This window comes from Helianthus annuus, chromosome 16 (genome assembly GCF_002127325.2).
Source record: "Helianthus annuus cultivar XRQ/B chromosome 16, HanXRQr2.0-SUNRISE, whole genome shotgun sequence".
NCBI lineage: Eukaryota > Viridiplantae > Streptophyta > Magnoliopsida > Asterales > Asteraceae > Helianthus > Helianthus annuus.
The window spans coordinates 81,882,871-81,892,406 of record NC_035448.2 but is presented as its reverse complement, the minus strand read 5'-3'; positions in this window follow the sequence as shown (position 1 = coordinate 81,892,406).

The window sequence follows — 9,536 nt, the reverse complement described above, 5'->3', positions numbered from 1 at the left end:
AGATACGCAGTACGGATTGCCCGAGGACGTATCTATGCTCAAAGCTTCAAGGTGTTTGAATAGAGGCTGCGTAATTTACATGGCTCAGGTGATAATAGAAGAACCTAAGCCGAAAATCGAGGATCTTCCTGTCATTTCTGAATACCCCGAGGTTTTTCCTGAAGAACTACCTGGTTTGCCACCAGATAGACAAGTGGAGTTCAGAATAGACATCATTCCTGGAGCAGCTCCGATAGCAAGGGCACCTTATAGGCTAGCTCCAACGGAAATGAAAGAACTGAGGACCCAGTTGGATGAACTGCTGGCGAAAGGTTTTATCAGACCTAGTTCATCTCCCTGGGGAGCACCAGTCCTATTTGTAAAGAAGAAGGACGGATCGATGCGGTTGTGCATTGACTATCGAGAGCTAAATAAAGTTACCATAAAGAATAGATACCTTTGCCGAGGATCGATGATCTATTCGATCAGCTGCAAGGAGCAAGCTATTTCTCGAAGATCGACTTGAGGTCGGGCTATCATCAGCTAAGGGTCAGAGATGAGGATGTACATAAGACAGCATTTAGGACTCGCTATGGTCATTACGAATTCCTAGTGATGCCTTTTGGTCTCACAAATGCACCGGCTGCGTTCATGGATCTCATGAATCGCGTCTGCAAGCCGTATTTGGACAACTTCGTCATAGTCTTCATCGACGATATTCTTATATATTCCAAGAACCAAGCTGACCACGAGAAGCACCTCCGTTGCATTCTCGAATTACTACAGCGTGAGAAACTCTATGCCAAATTCTCGAAATGTGAATTCTGGCTACGAGAGGTTCAGTTTTTAGGTCACGTTGTGAGTGAGCGTGGTATCCAAGTGGATCCCGCTAAGGTAGAGGCGGTCATGAATTGGCAAGAGCCAAAGACGCCTACCGAAATCCGTAGTTTCCTGGGGTTAGCAGGATATTACAGGAGGTTTATTGAAAATTTTTCGAGGATTGCTGCTCCCTTGACTTCCCTAACCAAGAAGAAAGAAAAGTTCAATTGGGGCCCAAAGCAGCAAGAATCCTTCGAAATACTGAAGCAAAAGCTAAGCAACGCACCTGTGTTGGCATTACCGGAAGGTACAGATGAATTCGTAGTTTACTGCGATGCATCACACACGGGCATGGGGTGTGTGCTTATGCAGAAGGGCAAGGTGATTGCCTATGCTTCAAGGCAATTAAAGGTGCACGAAAAGAATTACACCACCCACGACTTGGAGTTGGGTGCCTTGTATTTGCACTAAAATTGTGGAGGCATTACCTTTATGGTATTAAATTTGTGGTTTATTCTGATCACAAAAGCCTCCAGCACCTGTTCAATCAGAAAGAGTTGAACATGAGGCAACGCCGCTGGATGGAAACATTGAATGATTATGATTGCGAGATCAGGTACCATCCCGACAAAGCGAATGTAGTCGCTGATGCCTTGAGCAGGAAAGAGAGGGTAAAACCTATTAGAATCAATGCCAAGAGCATTGAGGTCAAGAATAATTTAATTGAAAGGATATTAGCTGCACAGCGAGAGGCTGTGTTGGAAGCTAATTATCCTAACGAAAAATTAGGAGTAACTGAGGAGCAGTTGACTCTCAGCAAGGATGGAATCCTTAGACTGAACGGACGTATATGGGTTCCGATCTATGGAGGACTACGAGATGTTATCCTCCAGGAAGCCCATAGTTCCAGATATTCAGTCCATCCTGGTGCAGACAAGATGTATCAAGATTTAAAGGCAAACTATTGGTGGATAGGCTTGAAAAAGTCTGTGGCCGCCCACGTAGCAAAGTGCTTGACTTGTGCTCAAGTCAAAGCCGAGCACCAAAAGCCGTCCGGCTTGCTACAACAGCCTGAGCTTCCCGAGTGGAAGTGGGAATGCGTAACTATGGACTTCATAACCAAGTTACCCAAAACCAGGAAAGGAAACGATAAAATATGGGTCATAGTCGATAGGCTGACTAAATCAGCTCATTTTCTACCCATCAAGGAGACGTATAGCTCCGATATGTTAGCCCAACTTTATGTTGATAAGATTGTAGCCTTACACGGCATACCTGTGACTATTATCTCCGACAGGGATACCAGGTACACGTCTCATTTCTGGAAGAGTTTCCAGCAATCTTTGGGCACGCGTTTAAACTTTAGTACAGCTTACCATCCACAGACGGACGGTCAAAGTGAGCGTACTATCCAAACGCTAGAAGACATGCTTCGTGCATGTGCAATCGATTTAGGCGGTAACTGGGATAAGAATCTACCCCTGATCGAATTCTCCTACAATAATAGCTACCACACCAGCATAAAGGCTGCGCCTTTCGAGGCATTATATGGTAGGAAATGTAGATCGCCTGTTTGTTGGGCGGAAGTAGGAGAGGTCCAATTATCAGGACCAGAGATTGTTTTCCAGACAACGGACAAGATTGTCCAGATCCGGGAACGTCTTAAGGCTGCCCGCGATAGGCAGAAAAGCTACGCTGATCCAAAACGTAAGGATCTTCACTTCGAAGTAGGTGAAAAAGTGTTGCTTAAGGTATCACCCTGGAAGGGGGTGATGCGTTTCGGCAAGAAAGGCAAACTGAGTCCGAGGTACATAGGACCTTTTAAGGTCATTGAACGTGTCGGGTCAGTTGCCTATAAGTTGAACTTGCCTGAAGAGCTCAATGGAATTCACAATGTGTTCCACATCTGCAATCTCAAAAAGTGCTTCGCCGATGAATCATTGGTGATTCCACACACAGATGTGCATATAGATGAGAGCTTAAAATTTATAGAAAAACCTTTGTCGATTGAAGATCGACAGGTAAAGAAGCTTCGAAGAAAGCACGTACCGATTGTAAAGGTCAAATGGGATGCTCGTAGAGGTCCCGAATATACGTGGGAAGTCGAAGACACAATGAAAGAAAAATACCCCTATTTATTTGAGTAAATCTCGGGTCGAGATTTATTTTAAGGGGGTGAGGATGTAACACCTCGAATTTTTGTGTCCAATAATGTGTTAACACGTGTCATTTGATTTCACGTGGCATTGATATTAAATAAAGGACTAATATTGACAAACCTTGAAAGTATATAAATTCGAGGGTTATAAATGTCAACCAAGGGTGATTATACTATATAGTAACCCTAAATAATGCTTGTACCTTTAAACGAATGAATCATAGATCATACGGAAACGAAACACGAAAGAAAGTGAGAGATTACAAGCTACAGGGGTTAACTGTGTCAACATGTTTAAATTTATACCTCTGAGTGACCCTTTAACGTTCCCAAGGCTTTGTAACGGTATTATACGCTCACTAGAATATAATATATAAATTTCACGAAGTTTCGTTATGAAACGGGAAAGTTACGATCGAATTCGTAGGAGAAGGGTTAAAAGCATCAATAATATAAATTAAGGCCTTCTGAATAATAAATAAATTAACCGGGGGCTTAACAATACGGGTAAATAACGCGAGGTCCCTAATCGTAATTAATCAAGGGCCTTATCGCAAAGTTACCCCTTCAAACCCGAAAGGTCAGGTAATTAATTACAAAGATTTTTAATCATGACATAAAGATTTGAAAAAGATTTAATTTTAACCCCTTACGGACCGTAAAGGGTATGCCTTACGGACCGTAAGGAGGGGGAATGATTGCTGAGATCCGCCTATGGCTTACGGACCGCAAGGCCGAAGCCATACGGTCCATAAGCAGCGCCCAGCGACAGAAATGTGGCTGTTGGCTGTTTTAAGCGGCCAGACACGAATTTATGGGTTCTTCAGAGGTATGGTTGCCCCCTACTCGACCCATAAGCCTCTAGGACACATGCCATTCATCCCATATCAGTTATAGAGTGTTGTGTAATGATCTAAGAGCTTGGCCTTGGCTATAAATACCATGCTCATGCCCACAACTTTCATCACAACTCAAACACCTCTATCTGATCATTCCAAAAGCTTTCAAGTATTCTTCTCTGCTCTATAACCAAGTCTTAACTTCTGTAAGTTACTTAGATCCTTTGTAGTTTCATTTATGCTTAGTGAATCACTAAGAAACAAACCGTCGTAAATACGGTTTGACTATTGAATAAATCCGTGATGGTTCTGTCTTATGACGAATCAAAGGTAGTTATGAGTTGGTATTAATGTGGGTAATAAACCTCTAAAAGGGTTCCCTCTGATCACCACTCTAACTATGTCAAATGTAGAGTCAAACGTGCGGTTAAAAAGTCAACAGAAAGCTATTTTTGCGATTTATGTATAATCTGTAATGTGTATGCTATGAAACCTGTTTAGACACTCATAAAACATGATATTAAGTATATAAACTTGTTTGCGCCCGTTTGAATCGACCATTTGCTATATTGAACCGGTTCGGAGTCGAATGTCGCAAAAGTTTGACTTTTGCTTTGACTTCAGTTCTGACCCGTTTTAGTGAGGTATAGACATGCCTTAGGACTCTCTTAGGACCAGGTTACATGATGGTATAAACCTCTGTGATCGGTTCATGAGTTATCCGAGTCTTTTGCGCATTTCCGTTAATCGCCTAAAAGTTGACCGTAACGGCCTTTTCGAAATAAAACGAATATTTCGGACACATGAACGGACCAGAGCCTTGCTTATTAAATTATAAGCATGTCCTTAAAGTTTCACGTCAATCCGAGGTCTAGAATGAGAGTTATGCTAAATAGCGCAATTAAAATAAACTTTTGTAATAAACGGCGCAATTAGCATAACGCCTATCTAAACCAAGATTTTGTCACCAAAACTTTTACCCACTGTATTAAAATAATATTTTGGGAATTTTAAAGATTTTTAATAATTTTTACCTTGCTCATAACCTGCGGTTAAGGCTACGGTTCGGTAAATACCGAATATGCCCTTTTCGGCCAAAACTTGAGTTCTACAAGGTCTTTTGACCCGATTCCAGTTGCTACTGGTTTTAAATAATAAATAAAGTATTTTAGGCTTTATAAACTGTTCGGGAAACTCAGATTTCCTGTAGAACTCGAAAGGCTCTTTAAAAGTCTTTAAAATGACCGGAAAACCCCTACGGGGCGTAATATTAACTTAAACTCGTTACGGGCATCACGGAAGGTATCCTACTGATACCACAACCTCTTTAAGGCATATTGACTCAGGAAACAAGCGTAAGACTCTCATGGTTAACCATTTCACCTATTGCGCGCACGGTTCGGCTTGTGAACTAGTTTTCATAAATTAGCCGATACGGGTCAAATTATATTATTTGGACCCCAAAATCCAGAGTGTGAACCTTGAACCCATATAAAACAAGTCTCTGAACTTGTTTGGGGCAGAATCACATTCCATTCTAGGTTTTCGCCTTTTCACGCGATTAAACCATATTTATATTCCGGAACCAACCGGTCTAGGCTACGGCCAATATAAAGACCCGTTAGGATTCTAAGAGGTTAATTAAAACCTTCGTTCCAGATTAGGAGCCCAGTAAAAGCTATCGGTGATTTAATCAAATTAAGGAATATACTTGCAAAGGTAAATACTTTAACTTATTTCCCCTATACGGGCTTGGGTTACGGTATATTAATACCGCTTGATTGAGCATTATATTTTTCCATCGCTTAGGTGGTTAATTAAATAATATGATCGGCTCATTTAAACAGTTTTGTTTCTTAAAAGCCTTTGGGGGGTTTAATGACCGTTGTCCCGGATATCCTTGGCATCATTTTACGAAATGGCCACGACCATCGACATCCCGGTGTAGGCGTACACCCGGTATACAATGTCGACATTAAATTAAAAGACATAGCCGTTGGTTTTTATACTACGGTTTTACGCAATGTGGTGTGTCTGTAAATCTTTAACCCGGCATGACCCGGGCTACTGAACGCATAAAAGAACATGTAAAACGTTCACAAGATTTGAATAATTTTCCCAAGTTATAAAAGAGTTTGTGCCTTGTGCATTCAAATCAATTTTAAATAACATTTTCAAATGTGTCAGTTGAATGTATTTACCAGTGTAAACTGACGTATTTTCCCCAAAAAGATTAAGTGCAGGTACTATACGAAATTGGCTGGTATTAGCTTCCTAAGCATCACGAATAGTCTCGCAAACTCGATGCCGTATCTGAATGAACAATATATTATTATTTTGATCCGTTGTGGATATATTCGACTTCTGTAATACATTTGATATTATAACCAGAGGTTGAAGTTCATATTTATCTTAAGCTTCCGCTGTGCATTTATATAATTGTGTGGTTTGACTATATTGTTGCCAACATCGTCACGGTAATCCCCCACCGGGCCCACCGGTGATACACGTGGAAATCGGGGTGTGACAAGAAGTTAATGAGGTTCAATTTGGCCAGTTCGGGGTGTTTGATAAATTTCGCGCCCTTGGTTGGGAGGGGGCGCTTAGATGTTATGATAAAGATAAAAGCAACCTGTTTATGACCGACATTCAAGAGTGGATGGCAACTCTTAAGGTTAACCAATATGACAGGCCATCGCAAATGAAGCTGACGGGTATTGTGAATGGAATTCCAGTGGAGATGTCTTTTACTACATTGAAGAAATTGGGAAAATACGACAGTCTACCGGCTAGTGATTATATGATACCGACTCTTGATGACCTCTTGATTAAACCGGAGAAACATGTTCGATGGAATGATATGTTGGCAGCAATATTTTTACCCGGTAAATACAGTGGTATTCTATACCGGAAGAATTTAAAAACAGAAGCTAAATTTTTGTTAGCCATATGTGTTCTCAACGTTATTCCACGAAGGGGAGACAAGGAGCAGGTGAGGTTTCCCGAAGTACCCGTTCTTTACACGCTAATGCATGGGTCTCCGCGTTTTCCGATATGCTATCTGATCATGAACCACTTATGGATCTGCCGGAATAAGTATGGAAGAGACATCGTCCCGTATTGTCGAATAATTACGGGATTGATGAAACAACAATAGGCGATAACATCTGAAGATCGAGGAGCAACAAAAAGGCATCAGCCTTTTACGTTGGATAAGTTGGGGATTGGGTGGACATATACACAATCGGAGCGTTATCACAAGTTAAAGTCGGAAGGGCAAAGGTGGAGGGCACTAAAGTTGGGTGCCCGAGATTTGTTACCGGGTGAGCCGGACGAGCCAGAAAGTGAAGAAGAAGTAGTTCCAAGTGGAGATGAAGACTATGCGGATGAGCCGCATGGTGGTGAAAATGTTGGTCAAGGGGGGTATGGTAGAGGTTATGGTGGCATGTTCTATGATTATACGCAGCAATCTTATGTGCCGGGATGGGCTTACGAAGGCACAATGCAAGAAGTGATTGCGAATTAACGACCTCCGGCATCCGTGTTTGATACGTGGTCGGGGGCGGAGAGGACGTTGTATGATCAAAACACGAGGAATAGTGCAAGTATTGAGCGTTCTTTGAAGCAAAATTTTGATCGTAATGAGGCATGGAACCGCACCGTTGCGTATTCCCAAGAGGTGGAAATGAATAATCGGTATTATGACGATCAAGAGAGGAGGATGCACGCTAATTATCATGCCGGGCGGCCGGTGGTTGTGGATCCACAACATGTGGATTATGAGTCTCTACCACCGTATGATGGTAGTGTTTCGTATCCAACCCCGCCGATCCACCACTCACAATGGATTGACCCAAGGCAACAAGAAGGAGCCCAACAACAACAAGGAGGAAGTAGTAGTAGCGGCTCTTTTGCATTTGGAGAATGGAACGACATGATGTTTTCCATCTTTGGACCTCCGGGACCGCGCTATTAGTGAGGTTGTGTTTCTATTTTGTATATTTTTGTGCATATGTGTTAGTTTGTTTTGTTTTGTTTACGGTTGGGCGGTTGGGTGGTGTATGATTGTGTTGTTTTGTTGGGTTGGTGCTTGTTGGTGGTGTCATGTTTTTTTAAAAAAAAAAGAAGAAAAACATAAAGAAAATTATAAAATGAAAAATCCAAAAAGAAATTTGGGGTTTGAGTGAAGAAGCTTTTTGTTGATGTTGAATGATTTTAGTGATCAAAGCCTCCTAAAGCCATACATTGGGGTCAATGTATCCCAAGTGTGGGGATGGGGGAAATTTTTGAAGATTTTGAAAAATTTTGAGCCAAGCAAAACGATGTGAAAATTTGAACACCCTAGATTAAACTCAAATTGGTGCACCGGCAACCCTTGATACCTTTTTCATTCTTGGTGAGAATTGTAGCCACACTTGTATATAAATAATGCTTATCTTTGATGAGAGTGGCTACGGGTGGGGGTGCATTAGAACTTGTGCTTGAATGCGATTTGAGTCCTTAGTTAGACATGAATGTAGCAAGGATAAGGGCATCTAGGTAGCCTCGTCTTTAGTGTGTGCGAGTGTGGGATTTGGGGGGTTGGACCTCATAAGTTTTATATATGAGCATGGTTGCGAGAGGGGCGGGGGTTTGGACATTTAGTTGCCCAATTTTTTTGCCTAAAAGCCTATCATTTGTTACCCCTAGCTACTTACCTGAAAATTTGCCCAATTTGACCCGGTCTTTTAGTATTAGTAGTAGTTGTAGTAATGTGATGTAGATATGTGATGCTTTATTGCATGGTTATTTGTTTAAAAAAAATAGAAAAATCAGAAAAAAAAGAAAGAAAAGAAAAAAATATATGAAAAATGAAAAGAAAGGATGTTTAGTGTCTTGTATTTAGTAGTTAGTTTGGTAGTTGTTATTTTGTTTATTTGCGTAATAAAAAGACCGGGCCAAATTTTCGCTACTTCATATATATTCCATTTCCTACCCATACACCTAGCCACGTTACAACCTTGAAAGTCCCTTTGATTTGCATTCATGTTTGGCACTTATAGGAGAAGAATCGATTTAGGTACAAGCCTATGATTGTGCAACCACCCGTTTGCCTATTGTGTGTCTAGCTTATGTTTGCTAGTATTCAATTGTAGCCGAGAGGAGAGATTTAGAGAGGGGTGCATTGTTTTGGGTGTTAAAAAAGGGGTTAGTAAAAAGATTGCTTGTTTTGCTTGGTTTACATTGATCACTTGTTTAGAAACTGATTTGATGAGTTGCTTTGGGACAAGCAACGGTTAGGTGTGGGGATGTGACGGGTGGTCCATTGGACAACCCTTTGCGATGCTAAAAGACAAGTTTATCCCTCATTTATGTGTGTAATTATCTTGAATTAGATAACTACTGTTGTCTATGGTTTGGCGGCTTAAATTGAGGAAAAGTGCAGCTTTGGAAGCTTTCAAGTTGAACGGGTTGAGAATGTGGAGCAAAGGATGAACAAAGCACACAATTCAGGTTGCCACCGTAAATTACGGTCCCACCGTAATTTACGGTGGACCTGAAATCCATTTTTGTTCCACCGTAAAACAATTTCAAACCACCGTAACAATATCATGTCCACCGTAACTTACGGTGGAGTCTGCGAACAATTGTGTAACTGCCATCATTAAGTCAGTTCATGGGTGTCTTTTCACCTATTCTCATCATTGGACGTTTGTGAAACACTTTGGGGGCGATTTTGGCTGTCTTGGCTTGGTTTTAGA